The 16,576-nt window shown below is 39.3% G+C and overlaps 1 pseudogene; it reads right to left on the bottom strand.

The window, feature by feature from the left end:
• Positions 1 to 432: 432 nt before the first annotated feature.
• The window catches only part of LOC136313636 (ADP-ribosylation factor 1 pseudogene), a 40,212-nt pseudogene continuing 24,068 nt past the window's right edge, over positions 433 to 16,576 (bottom strand).

The following is a 16,576-nucleotide window of genomic DNA, read 5'->3' as shown; positions in this document are numbered from 1 at the left end:
ATTCAATTTATTTTGTTTTAGTTTCAGGTGTACAGAATAGTGATTAGACAATCATACAGTTTACAAAGTGTTCCCCCTGATAGTTTCAGTACCCAACTAGCACCATGCATAGATATTACAATATTATTGACTATATCTCCTGTGTTGTACTTAATATACCCAAGACTATTTTGTAACTCCCAATCTCTTCACCTTTTCACCCAGTTCCCCAATCCCCCTTCCCAATGGCAACCATCAGTCTGTTCTCTGTATCTATGAATTTATTTCTGTTTTGTTTGTTCATTTATATTGTCCTTTAGATTCTATATATAAGTGAAATCATATGGTATTTGTCTTTCTCAGACAAACTTATTTCACTTAGCATAATACCCTTTAGGTCTATGTATGCACAAATAGTAAGATTTTGTTTTTTTTTTTATGGCCATTTATTATTTATGCTGCTGCTTCTTCTTCTTCTTCTTCTTCTTCTTCTTCTTCTTCTTCTTTTTCTTTCTCTTCTTCCTCTTCTTCTTCTTCTTCTTCAAGAAGATACCTTAATATTTCATATAGTGCTGTTTAGGTAGTGATGAACTCCTTTAGCTTTTCTTTTTTCTCTTGAAAGCTTTTGATCTGTCCTTTGATTCTAAATGATAGCTTTGCTAGGGACAGTAATTTTGGTTGTAGGTTTTTGCTTTTTGTCACTTTGAATATTTCTTGCCAATTCCTTCTAGCTTGAATGGTTGAGAAATCAGCTGACAGTCTTATGGGAATTCACTAGCAGATAATTGCTTCTCTCTTTCTGCTTTTAGGATTAAAGATGAAGATCTTTAATTTTTGGCATTTTAATTATGATGTTTCTTGGTGTGGGTGCCTTTGAGTTCATCTGGTTTGGGACCCTCTGCATTTTCTGGGCATATATTTTTATTTCCTTCACAAAATTAGAAAGTTTTTTATTTTATTTTTTAAAATAGATTTTCAAGTCCTTTCTCTCTTCTTCTTGTGGTACCCCCATGATGCTAAAGTTCATATGCTTGAAGTTGTCCTAGAGGCTCCTTACAATATCCTCTTTTTTTATTCTATTTTTTTTTCCAGTTCTAATTGGGTGTTTCTTGCTTTCTTATATTCTAAATCTCTGATTTGATTCTTGGCTTCATCTACTCTACTGCTGATTCCTTATAATTCATTTTTCATTTCAGTTAGTGTATTCTTCATTTCTGACTAGTTGTTTTTCATGGTTTCACTGTCCTTTTTTTATGTTGTTGATATTCTTACTAAGTTCCTTGAACATCCTTATAACCATGGTTTTAATTTCTGTATCTGGTACTTTGCTTTCCTCCATTTCATTTGGTTCTGGAGATTTCTCCTGTTCTTTCATTTGGAATCTACTTCTTTGTTGCCTTATTTTGGCTGCTTCCCTGTTTCTTTCCATGTGTTAGGTAGAGCTACTACATCTTCTGGGCTTGGTAGAGTGGCCTTGTGTAGTAGTTGTCCTCAGTGGTGGGATTCAAATAATTTATCAACTGGTTCTCTACCTTAATGACCATTTTAAGTATGAAAAAAACATATACAAAAAGATAGTTTATTAGTTAATTTATGTAATACTTAAATAAGAACAATAAAAGTGGTACACAAAACTAGATTATGTTATAATAGTTTTAAAATATTAATGAAAAGATATTAATAGAGAAGCTCAGAGGGAACAGAGGAGTAAAGAGCTTGGCTGGAGGAGAGAGAAGATGGCAGCGGAGTAGGCGGATGCACAGACACCCAGCTCTCAACACCAAACTGGAATACAAATCAATTTAGAAAAAATCAGCATGAAAAACCAACACTGAACTGCAAGAACAGCTCTCAAAAACCAAGGAGCAAAGAGGAAGCCACAATAATCCTGGTAAGGAGTGCCTGAATCTCCTCTGTTTACAGGAAGGGAAGGAGGGGGGTGAGGCTGAGAGCCCAGAGAGGATTTCACAGAGGAAAAAGAGCAGAAACTACTGCTCACAGCCACTTACCTGGCGACCAGGGAGCAAGGTGGGTTGAAAAGACCAGCTTATCTCCCAAGTGGAAAAGACAGGGAGAGGGACAGACTGTGAGGGGCTAAGGTATGCAAGAAACGAAATAAAAAAGCTGACTCATTCGTGCTGGAGGCGGCCATAGCTGGGGGAGGGACTGAACCTTTCACAAAACAGAGCTGAAGTGCTTCCGGATCAGAGATCTCTGGACATCTATCCAGCTCCAATCAGCACAACAAGACACAGCTGAAAACAAGAAGTGGGGAGGAGGGGCAGTAACTCAGGTCTCCATGGAGATCTGAGATACACCTCCCCCTACTGAAGCTGAGAGAAAAAACCCTGCCCCCAGTGAGATTAGTTGGAGGAAGAGACCTTCAGTGTCTCAGGTTACACCCACAGCATTCCTGGATACAGTTTCAAGGAAGCCCCTTGCTGAGATCAGTTAACAAGACTATCACCTGTTAAGAAAACAAACAAATCAAGACTTCAAAGCTGCCCAAATCCGAAAGTGGATTACAAATAATAGCTGATACCAACCCACGAAGACCTAAATATAACACAACTGAAAACTGGAGGCAGACAACACCAAGCCTAGACTCAATCAACTCTACAAATAAAAAAAAGAAGAAGAAGAAGATGAGAAAACAAAGGAGTGCAATCCAAATGAAACCACAAGAGACACTTTCGAGAGATGAACTGAGTGATATGGAAATAATCAAACTTCCAGATGCGGAGTTCAAAATAATGATTGTAAGGATGCTTAGGGATCTTAGAACAACAATGGAGGGGCAGTTTGAAAACCTAAATAAAGAAATAGCAAGTATAAAAAAGAATCAGTTGGAGACGACAAATACAATATCAGAAATAAAGACCACAATGGAAGGAATTAAAAACAGGATAGATAGAGCAGAGGATCGAATCAGCGAGTTAGAAGACAACTGGAATGAAGGCATGAAAGCAGAGAAGAAAAGAGAAAAAAGACTCAAAAAGTCAGAGGAAACTCTTAGAGAGCTCTGTGACAACATGAAGAGAAATAACATCCGCATCATAGGGGTTCCTGAAGAAGAAGAAAAAGAACAAGGGATAGAGACTTCGTTCAATCATATCATAGCTGAAAACTTCCCTAAATTAATGCAAGAGAAACTCTCACAAATCCAAGAAGCACAGAGGACTCCATTAAAGAGAAACCCAAAGAAACCTACACCAAGACACATCATAATTAAAATACCAAAGCTAAGCGATAAAGAGAAAATATTAAAAGCTGCAAGAGAAAAAAAAGTTATCACATACAAAGGAGGCCCCATAAGGATGACATCTGACTTCTCAACAGAAACACTTGAGGCCAGAAGGGAATGGCAAGAAATATTCAAAGTAATGCAGAACAAGAACCTACAACCAAGACTACTTTATCCAGCAAGGCTATCGTTTAAAATTGAAGGAGAAATAAAAAGCTTCCCAGACAAAAAACAACTCAAGGAATTCATTACAACCAAACCAATGCTGCAGGAAATATTAAGGGGCCTGGTGTAAACAGATAAAGTGGGAAAAGAATACAGAAAAAAAGAAAAGAAAAAGGAATACACCTTTAAAGAAGAAAATGGCAATAAACAACTACATATCAATAATAACCTTAAATGTAAATGGATTAAATGATCCAATCAAAAGACATAGGGTAGCTGCGTGGATAAGAAAACAGGACCCATTTATATGTTGTCTACAAGAGACACACCTTAGAACAAAAGACACACACAGATTGAAGGTAAAAGGATGGAAAAAAATGTTTCATGCAAATGGAAATGAAAAAAAAAGCTGGGGTAGCAATACTTATATCAGACAAATTGGACTTTAAAACAAAGGATATAGTAAGAGATAAAGAAGGCCACTACATAATGATAAAGGGAGTAATCCAACAGGAAGATATAACTATTATAAATAGCTATGCACCTAATATAGGAGCACCCAAATATATAAAACAGACTTTGATGGATTTAAAGGGCGAGATCAACAGCAATACTATAATAGTAGGGGATTTCAATACCCCACTAACATCACTAGATAGATCCTCAAGAAAGAAAATTAACAAAGAAACAGCAGACTTATTGGAAACACTAGATCAACTCGATTTAATAGATATCTTCAGAACCTTTCACCCTAAAGCAGCAGAATATACATTCTTTTCAAGTGCTCATGGTACATTCTCTAGGATAGACCACATGTTAGGGCACAAAAGTGCTCTCAACAAATTTAAGAAGACTGAAATCATATCAAGCACTTTCTCCGATCACAACGGCATGAAACTAGAAATGAATCACAGCAGAAAAGCTCAAAAATTCTCAAACACATGGAAACTAAATAGCAGGGTGTTAAATAATGAATGGATTAAGAATGAGATCAAAGAAGAAATAAAGAAATTCCTAGAAACGAATGACAATGAGCATACAACAACTCAAAATTTATGGGACACAGCGAAAGCAGTGCTGAGAGGGAAGTTCATAGCACTACAGGCACACTTTCAGAAGCTAGAAAAAGTTCAAATAAACAACTGAACCCTGCATCTAAAAGAATTAGAAAAAGAACAGCAAGTAAAGCCCAAATGTAGTAGAAGGAAGGAAATAATAAAGATCAGAGCAGAAATAAATGACATAGAGGCTAAAGAAACAATACAGAGGATCAATGAAACTAGGAGCTGGTTCTTTGAAAAGGTAAACAAGATTGATGAACCTTTAAGTAGACTCACCAAGAAAAAGAGAGAGAGGACTCAAATAAATAAAATTAGAAATGAGAGAGGAGAAATAACAACTGACACAACAGAAATACAAAATATTGTAAGAAAATACTATGAAGAACTGTATGCCAAAAAACTAGACAACCTAGATGAAATGGACAAATTCCTTGAAATGTACAAGCTTCCAAAAATCAATCTGGAAGAATCAGAAAACTTAAACAGACCAATTACACCAAAGGAGATCGAAACAGTTATCAAAAAACTCCCAACAAAGAAAAGTCCGGGGCCCGATGGCTTCACAACGGAATTCTACCAAATATTCAAAGAAGAACTAACTCCTATCCTTCTCAAACTATTTCAAAAAATTCAAGAGGAAGGAAGACTTCCAAACTCCTTTTATGAGGCGAGCATAATTCTGATTCCAAAACCAGGCAAAGACCACACAAAGAAAGAAAATTATAGGCCAATATCTCTGATGAATATAGATGCTAAAATCCTCAACAAAATATTAGCAAACCGGATCCAACAATATATGGAAAAAATCATACACCATGATCAAGTGGGATTTATTCTGGGGAGGCAAGGCTGGTACAATATTCGTAAATCAATCAATGTGATTCATCACATAAACAAAAAGAAGGAGAAAAACCATATGCTAATTTCAATAGATGCAGAAAAACCATTTGATAAAATCCAGCACCCAGTCATGATCAAAACTCTCAGCAAAGTGGGAATACAGGGAACATACCTCAACATGATAAAAGCCATCTATGAGAAACCCACAGCCAACATCATACTCAATGGGCAAAAATTAAAAGCAATACCCTTAAGATCAGGAACAAGGCAGGGGTGCCCCCTTTCACCACTCTTATTTAACATAGTCCTGGAAGTCCTAGCCACAGCAATCAGACAAGAAGAAGAAATAAAAGGCATTCAAGTTGGAAAAGAAGAAGTAAAACTATCATTATTTGCAGATGATATGATATTGTATATAGAAAACCCTAAAGTCTCAGTAAAAAAACTACTGGACCTGATAAATAAATTCAGCAAAGTGGCAGGATATAAAATCAATACTCAGAAATCAGAAGCATTTTTATATACCAACAATGAACAGTCAGAAAGAGAAATTAAGGAAACAATCCCCTTCACAATTACAACCAAAAAAATAAAGTACCTAGGAGTAAACTTAACCAAGGAGACTAAAGACTTGTACTCGGAAAATTACAAAACATTGATAAAAGAAATCAAGGAAGATACTAACAAGTGGAAGCATATACCGTGCTCATGGTTAGGAAGAATAAACATCATTAAAATGTCTATATTACCCAAAGCAATTTATAAATTCAATGCAATACCAATTAAAATACCAATGACATACTTCAAAGATATAGAACACATATTCCAAAAATTTATATGGAACCAAAAAAGGACACGAATAGCCTCAGCAATCTTAAAAAAGAAGAATAAAGTGGGAGGTATCACACTTCCTGATATCAAGTTATACTACAAGTCCATTGTACTCAAAACAGCCTGGTACTGGCATAAGAACAGGCATATAGATCAATGGAATAGAACAGAGAACCCAGAAATAAACCCACAGTTCTATGGACAACTGATATTTGACAAAGGAGGTAAGGAAATACAATGGAGTAAAGACAGCCTCTTAACAAATGGTGTTGGGAAAATTGGACAGCTACCTGCAAAAAAATGAAACTAGATCACCAGCTTACACCACTCACAAAAATAAACTCAAAACGGATAAAAGACTTGAATGTAGGCCGTGAAACCATAAGCATCTTAGAAGAAAACATAGGCAGTAAGCTCTCCGACATCTCTCGGAGCAATATATTTGCTGATTTATCTCCACGGGGAAGTGAAATAAAAGACAGGATAAACAAATGGGACTATATCAAATTAAAAAGCTTTTGCACAGCTAAAGACAACAAGAACAGAATAAAAAGACAAACTACACAATGGGAGAACATATTTGACAATACGTCTGATAAGGGGTTAATAACCAAAATTTATAAAGAACTTGTAAAACTCAACACCAGGAAGACAAACAACCCAATCCAAAAATGGGCAAAAGAGATGAATAGACACTTCTCCAAAGAGGACATACAGATGGCCAATAGGCATATGAAAAAATGCTCAACATCACTAATCATTAGAGAAATGCAAATTAAAACCACAATGAGATATCACCTCACACCAGTCAGAATGGCGCTTATCAACAAAACAACACAGAATAAGTGCTGGCGAGGATGTGGAGAAAAGGGGACCCTCCTGCACTGCTGGTGGGAATGCAGACTGGTGCAGCCACTGTGGAAAACAGTATGGAGATTCCTCAAAAAACTGAAAATCGAACCGCCTTTTGACCCAGCTATCCCACTTTTAGGAATATACCCCAAGGACACCATAGAACGGCTCGAAAAGGAGAAATGCACCCGCATGTTTGTGGCAGCATTGTTCACAATAGCGAAGATCTGGAAACAGCCCAAGTGTCCGTCAGAGGACGAGTGGATTAAAAAGCTTTGGTACATATATACTATGGAATACTACTCAGCCATAAGAAATGATGACATCGGATCATTTACAATAACATGGATGGACCTTGATAACATTATACGGAGTGAAATAAGTAAATCAGAAAAAAAAACTGAGATGAATCCATACATAGAAGGGACATAAAAATGAGACTCAGAGACATGAACAAGAATGTGATGGCAACAGGGGAGGGGGGAGGGGGTGAAGAAGGAGAGAGGGGTTAGGGAAGGGGAGGGGCACAAAGAAAACCAGATAGAAGGTGACAGAAGACAATTTAACTTTGCGGGAGGGGTATACAGCACAATCAAATGTCAAAATAATTAGAGATATTTTCTCTCAACATATGTACCCTGATTTATCAATGTCACTGCATTAAATTTAATAAAAAAATATTAATATTAAAAAAAAGATAATAATACATGAAAAAACAATACAAGTTGTCACCTCCTGGTTGTTTGACATTTTCCTCTTTACATTATATGTTTGCTTACTGAAATAACAAACACAAGGGAATTAAAGTGTAGTATTTCATCAAAGGTATAATGAGTGAAATGAATAAATAAATGAATAAATAAATAAATGAATAAATAAATATTATAAGTATAGTTTCACCAAATTTTTTTCACCTATTGATGGAATGAACATTACTAAGGGCACTTAGAATATACTGTTGCATAGATGAATGTTAAAAAAGTATAAGGAATGTAAATTTGCGATTTCCACATTAGACAACTGCTCAGGTACCCACCTTAGAGAGAACCTTGATTACAAGTGCCATTTTAACAACCAGTTTGCCAAATGCAACAAAAAATTAGGTGTTGGGTTCTGCTGATCTGGTGCAAACTGGCTGAATCCCACTACTGGTTGTCCTACAGATCCATGCTGTGCCCTCCCCAATTCCCCAAGCTCATCACTCTAGGTGTGCCCCTGTCTGGACTGTGTGCACTGTCCTGTTGTAATTGAGCCTTGATTGCTGTTAGCATATCAGTGGGAGGCTTCCATGTCATAATCGCAGCTAATCCCATCTTGTCCTTATTAATTGACCTGAGAGTCTTGTTTAATTTAAGGTCACCACTCAACTCTCAAGAGAGTTCTAAGAGGGGCTTCATTTTCCCCAAAGTAATCCAGTGACAACCTCACACTTTTTATAAATATGTCAGAATTGGGCCACAACTTGGCCCAGATACCCACATCTCTCTACAAAAGTGTCTGGTTCCAGACATCTTTGATGTGTGTCCAGTTTCAGTTCTGGAAGTTCTGTCAACTTGGCCTAGATGGTGTTTCCACAATGTTATAGATCACACTGCCAAAGCATGAGTTACCAGGGTTATATACTAATGAAAAGCAATTAGGATCACCATGGCTGGTAACAGAAAGCATAGCAAGGCCCAAACATACACTCAATTGTTCTGTGGGAACAGAATATCCTAGACAGGAGGAGGGACAAATGGCAATCCCAGGAATATATCCCAACCCGAATCTCTTCTTCTACAAAATTGTGACTTCAGGTTGCAGGTTCAATTGCCAAGAGCACCCTACACATACTGATAATAGCCAAAGTATGTGAAAAGCAATTCGATAGATATAATTACTATGACTTCCTTTCATTAAGCACTAACCCTGAGATAGAATCTGTGATAAGTACTTTGTATATGCATTATTTAATTTAATGATCATCAATCCTTCACAGATGACCAATGCCTCTTACAAGTAAGTATCTGATTCCTTTGTACTACAAAAAGGTTTATGAAAATGTGGTTGAAAGTCTTTTTTAGAAAAGACAACAACTGGTGATTGCTGGTTCACCACTGGCCGTTCCCTTTGGATTTGGTCAATATTTCTGGACAAGATACCTACAGCCACTTTGATAATTACAAGCATTTCTTGCCATTTGTAACTAAGTAGAAATTTTTTTCTATGTCTCTCCCTCAAGTGCCTATTTGACCTGAAAGAAAAACTAATTTGTTGAGGAGGTAAATCTCGAAGGGGAAACTGGAGGTTCCCAGAAGACTGAGGGAAAGCTGAGTGCAGAGCCTGTCAGAGATTAAGGATTTATTCTACAGTTTTTTCAACAGATAATTTTGGTTCTTCCCCTATGACTAAGCATGCAAAAGGGCTTAACTGTAACATAAAAGACTTAAGTAGGATACAAGGAAGAACTCCCTTATGGGATGGTGAGCTTTTTCACTGATATTGATGTACAGGAAGCAAATATCTGAAATCTTTATGAGCTTTGAGTTTATCTTTCCCATTTTCACATGTATTTCCTTTTGGGTCTTATCTGTACTTTTTGTTCTGGAAAAATAATACAAAACAGGAATCTCTAATGGTCTCAGATTATGGCTTTAGGGGGAGTCTCAATTGTAATTCCTCTGGAAGACGCAGTGCCAAGAGAAATCACAAGCAAATGCCACCATGTCCATTAACCACATAGGAAGGCTATTCAGCCTCTTTCACTGTCTCTGATTCCAACATTAAAATAGTAGTGAGCACTGCATCAGCCAACTTAATTAACCTGTCTTCCACTGTTGCTATAGTAGAGCAACACCTGGAATTGTTATAGTGCTTTCTAGGATGTGAATATCTCATGCCATGTGTTCAGGTGTTGGTAGCACAGCAAAATGCTGGGAGGCGGTGTGTTACTTGACATGCCCTCAAGATTCACTATCTCCCTTTCCAACAACTAAACAAGATAGTGACCCATCTCTTGCTTTGGTTTAATCATGTGTTGGGGTGTGAAATTCTCGACATGAGTGCAGCGAAAAAGAGAGAGCCCACAGGAGGCCTGACAACTTCGGCTACACACACATGCATGCACATACATACCCACACACACCTTGTGCTCAAGTAGGTACTTCGTCAAGATTTTTTAATAAATGCAGAGAATCCTGGCTCAATAATGAAAAGAGAAATCTCAAACAGGAGCAAAATTCAAAGAACAACTTTAAAACTCTCTGAGTGAACATGTGAACTCTTTGTGATTGACTCTTCTTTTGTCTTTCTCTGGCCTCTCTCTCCAAAGCTGTTCTAGAACTGTTTCTGAAGGGTTATTCTTAGAGATCAGAGCACGCGGGAAGTGCCATCTCAAAATTTCTTACTTCCTAGACATAGTGTTAACCATCCAAAGAGCAAGCAAGTAAAGCTCATGGAGCAGTGCAGAGGAAAAGAGCTGCTGAAGAAAACCCTGATCGCTGCCTTCTAGAACAAACACAACCATACACCTTCTTTAGGATTGGAGCTTTGACTCAGCAGTCAGCTTGCCTGGGGTTGAATCCCAGCTCAGTCACTCAGAATCTGTGTGACCTTGGGCAGGTTATTTCACCTCTCTGGTCCTCAGTTTCTTCATCTCTAAAATGGAGGTATCAAAAATTAAATGTGTTAATATCTGTGAAGCTCTCAGAAAAAAAAAAAAGGCAGCCCTGAATATCTGGGGTCTGCCCCGTCACTCACAGGCAGACTGTGGTGTTTTCCTGTTGAACATAAACAATTTTGCATATCAGTATCAGGCAAGACTACTATGTGATTGTGACAGATCAAGACAAAAAACAAGACTATTCCATAATCATGTCTGAACACAGGCAAAATCTGGACATTGTCCAGTCTTCAAAATTCCAAACACTCCCCTTACCTTAGAGTGATTGATGTTTCTTTACACATTACAGCTTTATCCTACAGCCTTCTAGATAACAAGTACTAAGAATTCAGAATTACCCTGGTTCCTGAGAGCATCCAACCCAGAGCAAAAATCTTTCTTCCTTTGAACCCATCCTCCAAATCTTCTAACAACATCACAAATCCTAGTAGGCCTTTCTAACAGCTACTCCCTGAGGCACCTTCACAGTTCCCCATGGTTGTGTTCTCCCTCCCTGCAATAAAAAATAAGCCAAAGTGGTCAGCTGTGGGTGTTTCTGGGGACATCTGGCAGGAGAACATGGACATCTTATATGAAAAATTGATTTCAGAAGAGGCAAGGAATCCTGTATGTCATATTATAAAGCATGCCATTTCTATGCAAATAACTTTAGTGTAAAGTCAGTAGCCGCAGTCACCATCACAGCCGCCTGACCTGTGCAGGTTCTCATTAGATTCGGACAATCAGTAATGAAACAACAGAGCCAAGAACTGGTGGGCCATTGTCTTTAATCCTAACTTGCACCTGGCGGGCAAGTAAAAACACACACTGGGCTCCAAAACCCACTCATTCAGTGCTCACAAAACTACTGACTTATCCGAGTTTCCTAGAATCAAAGGTTTCTAGCTCACCAGACTTATTCACTTCTGTTCCCCATCTCCTTCCTTCTCCCTGCACAAACTCTGCACAAACTGGCTTCTCACTCTACCATCTTGGCTGCTTCTTCTGGCCTCCTCCACGTGGCCTTTCTCTGCTCTCCTCTCTAATGCTAATCTCAGGAACCAAGAGAGAGCAAGCTCCTGGTCTGCCCCACTTTATAGTGTAGAAATCAAAACCTTTAATCCAATATACAAACAAGGAAGTCTCTGATACAAAGTCACTTATCTGAGGCATAATGGGATTCCTCATGAGAGTGCACCACCCTGCATCAAAAAGGGTGGGAAAGGCTTAGTCCTAAAACCAAGCCCCTGCCTGCCCACAGCCTGCCCTAACACACATTAATATAATCAAACCCATCCTAAGCAAGAAGGGCAACCAATACCATCACCTGGGCGATGGGCTTCCACATGGGCAGCGCCATCTTTAACAAAGTGAGCATAATATATTTTATTTGCCCAACATTTAGTAATTGTTTTTTCCCAACCAGTTTTGAAGTGTTGCCCTTGAGAGATCATTGAAATAGGGCAGTATTGGTCAAATAAGTTTGTAAATATAATATATATGTTTGCTCACTTATAGTTTGCATTGGGTGTAGGGACAGGCTATAAACAGGCAGGGTGGTTATAGCCTAAGACTTAGTTTTAAGACTAAGCTTTTCCCCACACCCTTCACTGATTGCTTGATGTGGGGTGGTGCACTCTCATGAGGAATCTCATTATGCCTCAGATAAGTGACTTTGTATCAGATACTTCCTTGTTTGTATATTGGATTAAGGGTTTTGATTTCTATACTATAAAGTGGGGCAGACCAGGAGCTTGCTCTCTCTCTGTTTCTGAGATTAGCATTAGAGGAGAGAGCAGAGAAAAGAGAGCAGAGAAAGGCCACGTGGAGAAGAGAAGAAGCAGTCAAGATGGTAGAATGCTAAAGGAGAAGCCAGTTTGTGCAAAGTTTGTGCAGAGAGAAGATGGGGAACAGAGGTGAATAAGGCTGGTGACCTAGAAACCTTTGATTCTAGGAAACTCGGATAAGTCAGTGGTTTTGGGATCCTTGAATGGAAAGGGAAGTGTTTTCCCACTGTGTGTATTTCATCCCCGCCGGGTGCAATCTAGGATTAAAGCTAATGGCCCACCAGTTCTTGGCTCCATTGTTTCATTACTGACCGTCTGAGTCAAACGTGAACCTGCATGGGCCAGGGGGCTGTGATAGTGGCCATGAATACTGGCTGTACAGACAGGAGGAAGAAGACATGAACATTTATTGAGTACATGCTAATTTTAAAATAATGGTTGAGATTCATAACCTGAGTTGTCTTATTTTATCCCCAGAATAACCTTGGGCAGTAGACAGTTGTGAACCACATTTTACAGATGGGGTCACTGAGTGTCAGAGAAGCCAAATAATTTTCCCAAAGCAATGAAGAGCTGATAAGTGGGCTAAATCCAACAGTCAATATTTAGTCAGTAGTAAAGCAAAATTCCACGAGAAGTCTAGCAGGATTAAATGCGCAGCAGAATGTTTGTAATTACTTTCATAGCAATACCACTGGAGGAATTCAAAGATTCATGAGACATGCTCCCCCACCCTGAAGGAGGGGTGGGAATGGAGAGTGGGTAGAAGTGGGCAGGGGGAGACCTGACTCATTCCCTGCCTTCTTCTTCCTTACTGTGGTAATTACAAGTTTTTCTTGATCTGTTGAAAACAGTACACATAGGAGTCACACCCTCATATTGTTTTCCATGTCAAGGCTTCTTTTTTTTTAAATTTATTTATTAAATTTAATGCAGTGACATTGATAAATCAGGGTATATATGTTGAGAGAAAACATCTCTAGATTATTTTGACATTTGATTGTGCTGTATACCCCTCCCCTAAAGTTAAATTATCTTCTGTCACCTTCTATCTGGTTTTCTTGTGCCCCTCCCCCCCCAACCCCTCTCTCCTTCTTTGCCCCCTCCCCCCTCCCCCCACCCCCCACCCCTGTTGCCATCACATTCTTGTTCATGTCTCTGAGTCTCATTTTTATGTCCCTTCTGTAAGGTCGGTGGCTAGAGGCATGGTCACGAAGGGACTCAGACCCGCCCACTTTGGCTAGGACCGCCTACAATCAAGCCCGCCAAAGGAAGCTTCCCAGGAACCATTTGGAAAGAAGCAATAGTCTGCCAGCCAGTGAAATTTCACCACGTCATAGTAGACCCTTTAAATATCTGCCACGCGGTTTAATCTTTGCAACTTCCCTAGCCTCCATGTTTCTTTCCTCGGGGCCAGGGAACCTTGGGGGGGGGGTGCGCTCTGTACTCAATAAAGCCGTTTATTATTTCACACTTTGCAGCTCTGGCCCTCTTCCTTCCTTCTCAGCGGGGAAAAATACCTTACACCTTCTATGTATGGATTCATATAGTTCTTAGTTTTTTTTCTGATTTACTTATTTCACTCCGTATAATGTTATCAAGGTCCATCCATGTTATTGTAAATGATCTGATGTCATCATTTCTTATGGCTAAGTAATATTCCATAGTATATATATATGTACCAAAGCTTTTTAATCCACTTGTCCTCTGACAGACACTTGGGCTGTTTCCAGATCTTTGCTATTGTGAACAATGCTGCTATAAACATGGGGGTGCATTTCTCCTTTTGGAGCTGTTCTATGGTGTTCTTGGGGTATATTCCTAAAAGTGGGATAGCTGGGTCAAAAGGCAGTTCGATTTTCAGTTTTTTGAGGAATCTCCATACTTTTTTTCACAGTGGCTGCACCAGTCCGCATTCCCACCAGCAGTGCAGATGGGTTCCCTTTTCTCCACATCCTCGCCAGCACTTATTCTGTGTTGTTTTGTTGATGAGCACCATTCTGAATGTCAAGGCTTCTTTAGGTTCCATGGCAATTAGAGAAATCAGAGCATGGGAATCCTCCAAGAGGGCACAAATGCCAGGAGAATACATTTCCACCTTCACCCTCCTGCAACTCTTCCAGGTCAAGTGTCTTCAACACACAGCTCAGAGGATGTGCAGCTACTTCTAAGCTATGCACACTCAGCTATGACCCTTGCCCGTACAAGATGCTCTCATCAATACTTCTCAGCATCACCTGGAGTAAGCAGGCTGCACAGAATTCCACCCCCCTGTCTATTCCCAGAGACAGAAAGATGTTCTATATTCAATTTATTTTCCAATCTTCTGACCACAGTTCCCTCTCCCTAAAAGCAAATGGGAAACTTTTGACGAGCCAAATCAGCAACTTGTGACCAAATTGCCCCAGATATTTTGCAGATCAGCATAGCTGGAAGAGTTCTGCTTCTAGAGTTAAACCTACTCTGAACAATAGCTGATATTCCACTGACTATGACCTTGGGCAAAGTAGGTAGCATGACTGTATTAGTTTTACCATCTGTAAGAAGGGATAGCCATAGTGCCTCCCTATAATGGAAGGGTTTTTCGTTTTGTTTTGTTTTCCCAACTATTATTTATTTTACCTTCCCCCATAAGCTACCCCTCCCTTGCTAGTTCCCATGGCTCTTTGGGCTGCACTCACCACTAGGTTTTATGGGTGGGCATGGAATCTAAAACTGGTTAATCAGAGTCAAAGACTAGGTCAAGGTTCATTATGTGATCCAATGTAAACCAATAGTTCTGCTTCAGGACTTTGGCTGGAATATTGTGAAAGACATCTTCTGTCCATAACTCTAAGTTTGGAACTGCTAGTGGCCATCTTGGGGAGAACTGATAAATAAAACCAACAAAAGGAAAGCCAAAACTGAGAACTGGAGAATAACAGATTCCTAAGAACATTGAGACAAGGATCTGGCCATCCCTGAAGCCTCCCCTTGTCTTTTCAGTTATATGAGCCAATGTATCCCCTTTTTCACTTGAACATATTTAAGGTGAGTTTCTGTCACTTGCAACCTCTGGTTATTGTGAGGATGAGGAGTGAGTTAGCACATATGGTGTATGGCAAGAGCTCAACAAGTAGTTGCCAGACCATTTTCAGGACCTGATGAGGATAAAGCCCTCTGGAAGATACCACTGCCCTTTGCAAGCCATCACTTAGTAAATAGAAAAACACCTACATTATTCTTGACTCCTTTGAGTTGCTCTGATTTCTGCAACTCTCTGAATTCAGATAGGTACTCTTCCTCCCAATGTCTCACCTCCTTGTCATGTTGACTCTTTCACCTGACCTTTCTCCTCCCTAACATTTATCATGCCAAATCCAGGGCACCGTAGAACATAAATCGTGGGCTAGTCAAAGAATTCAGAAAGCAACATAGGGTGAGGATTTTAATCTCAATTTGATAAGTAAAGCACTGTCAGCTTCCTGCCTGACATCTTAAGCAAATGGAATACTTTTTTTCTCCTTTAAACTTGCTATGTCTTAGTCTAACATCTTTTTTCCGCCTGTACCCTCACTTCGATTTTTTTTTTTTTTTTTACCAATGTGCTATTTGATGGGAGTATGAGGCTGGCTAGGGGAAGTGAAATGAGTTTTAGCTTAAAGGTCACCGAAGAGGCTGATAGGTGATCCAAGAAGGGAAACGAGTAAACGTGGCTCTTTGTCAAAGGTAGGCAGAGTGAACAAGAGAATTGAATGACAGTCACTGGCCAGACCACATGCCCTTTACATATATCGTTTTACTTCACACACACATACCGTGGCCCAGCCTAAGCAGAATGTTAGAGAGAAAGGTTCTTTTATAATTCTAACTTCCCGAAAACCCTCTGCAAAAACATTAATGATAAAGTTATATGCTGAATAGGCTGTTTATTGAATGGAGCCCAGATTGTGAGCCAAGTATGGCTCAGAGGGAGCTCTGTGTCTTGCCAAAAGGGGAAATGGGCCAAAGGAAGCATTCTCTCCATCACTATTCCAGTGAGAAGATCTATGTCTAACACCCCAAATCAAGTCATCGCTCCTCATTCATCTTGCTGCACAGATTAATGTGACAGCCACAAAAACAGAAAGGAAGTTGGACTGACCAAGTGTTTCTAACCCTTTGTAAGAGCTGGATCAAGCTTAGGGACAGGAACAGC

Source organism: Saccopteryx bilineata, chromosome 9 (assembly GCF_036850765.1).
Source record: "Saccopteryx bilineata isolate mSacBil1 chromosome 9, mSacBil1_pri_phased_curated, whole genome shotgun sequence".
Taxonomy (NCBI): domain Eukaryota; kingdom Metazoa; phylum Chordata; class Mammalia; order Chiroptera; family Emballonuridae; genus Saccopteryx; species Saccopteryx bilineata.
The sequence above is the reverse complement of the archived record's forward strand: the minus strand, read 5'-3'. Positions and strand labels throughout refer to the sequence as shown.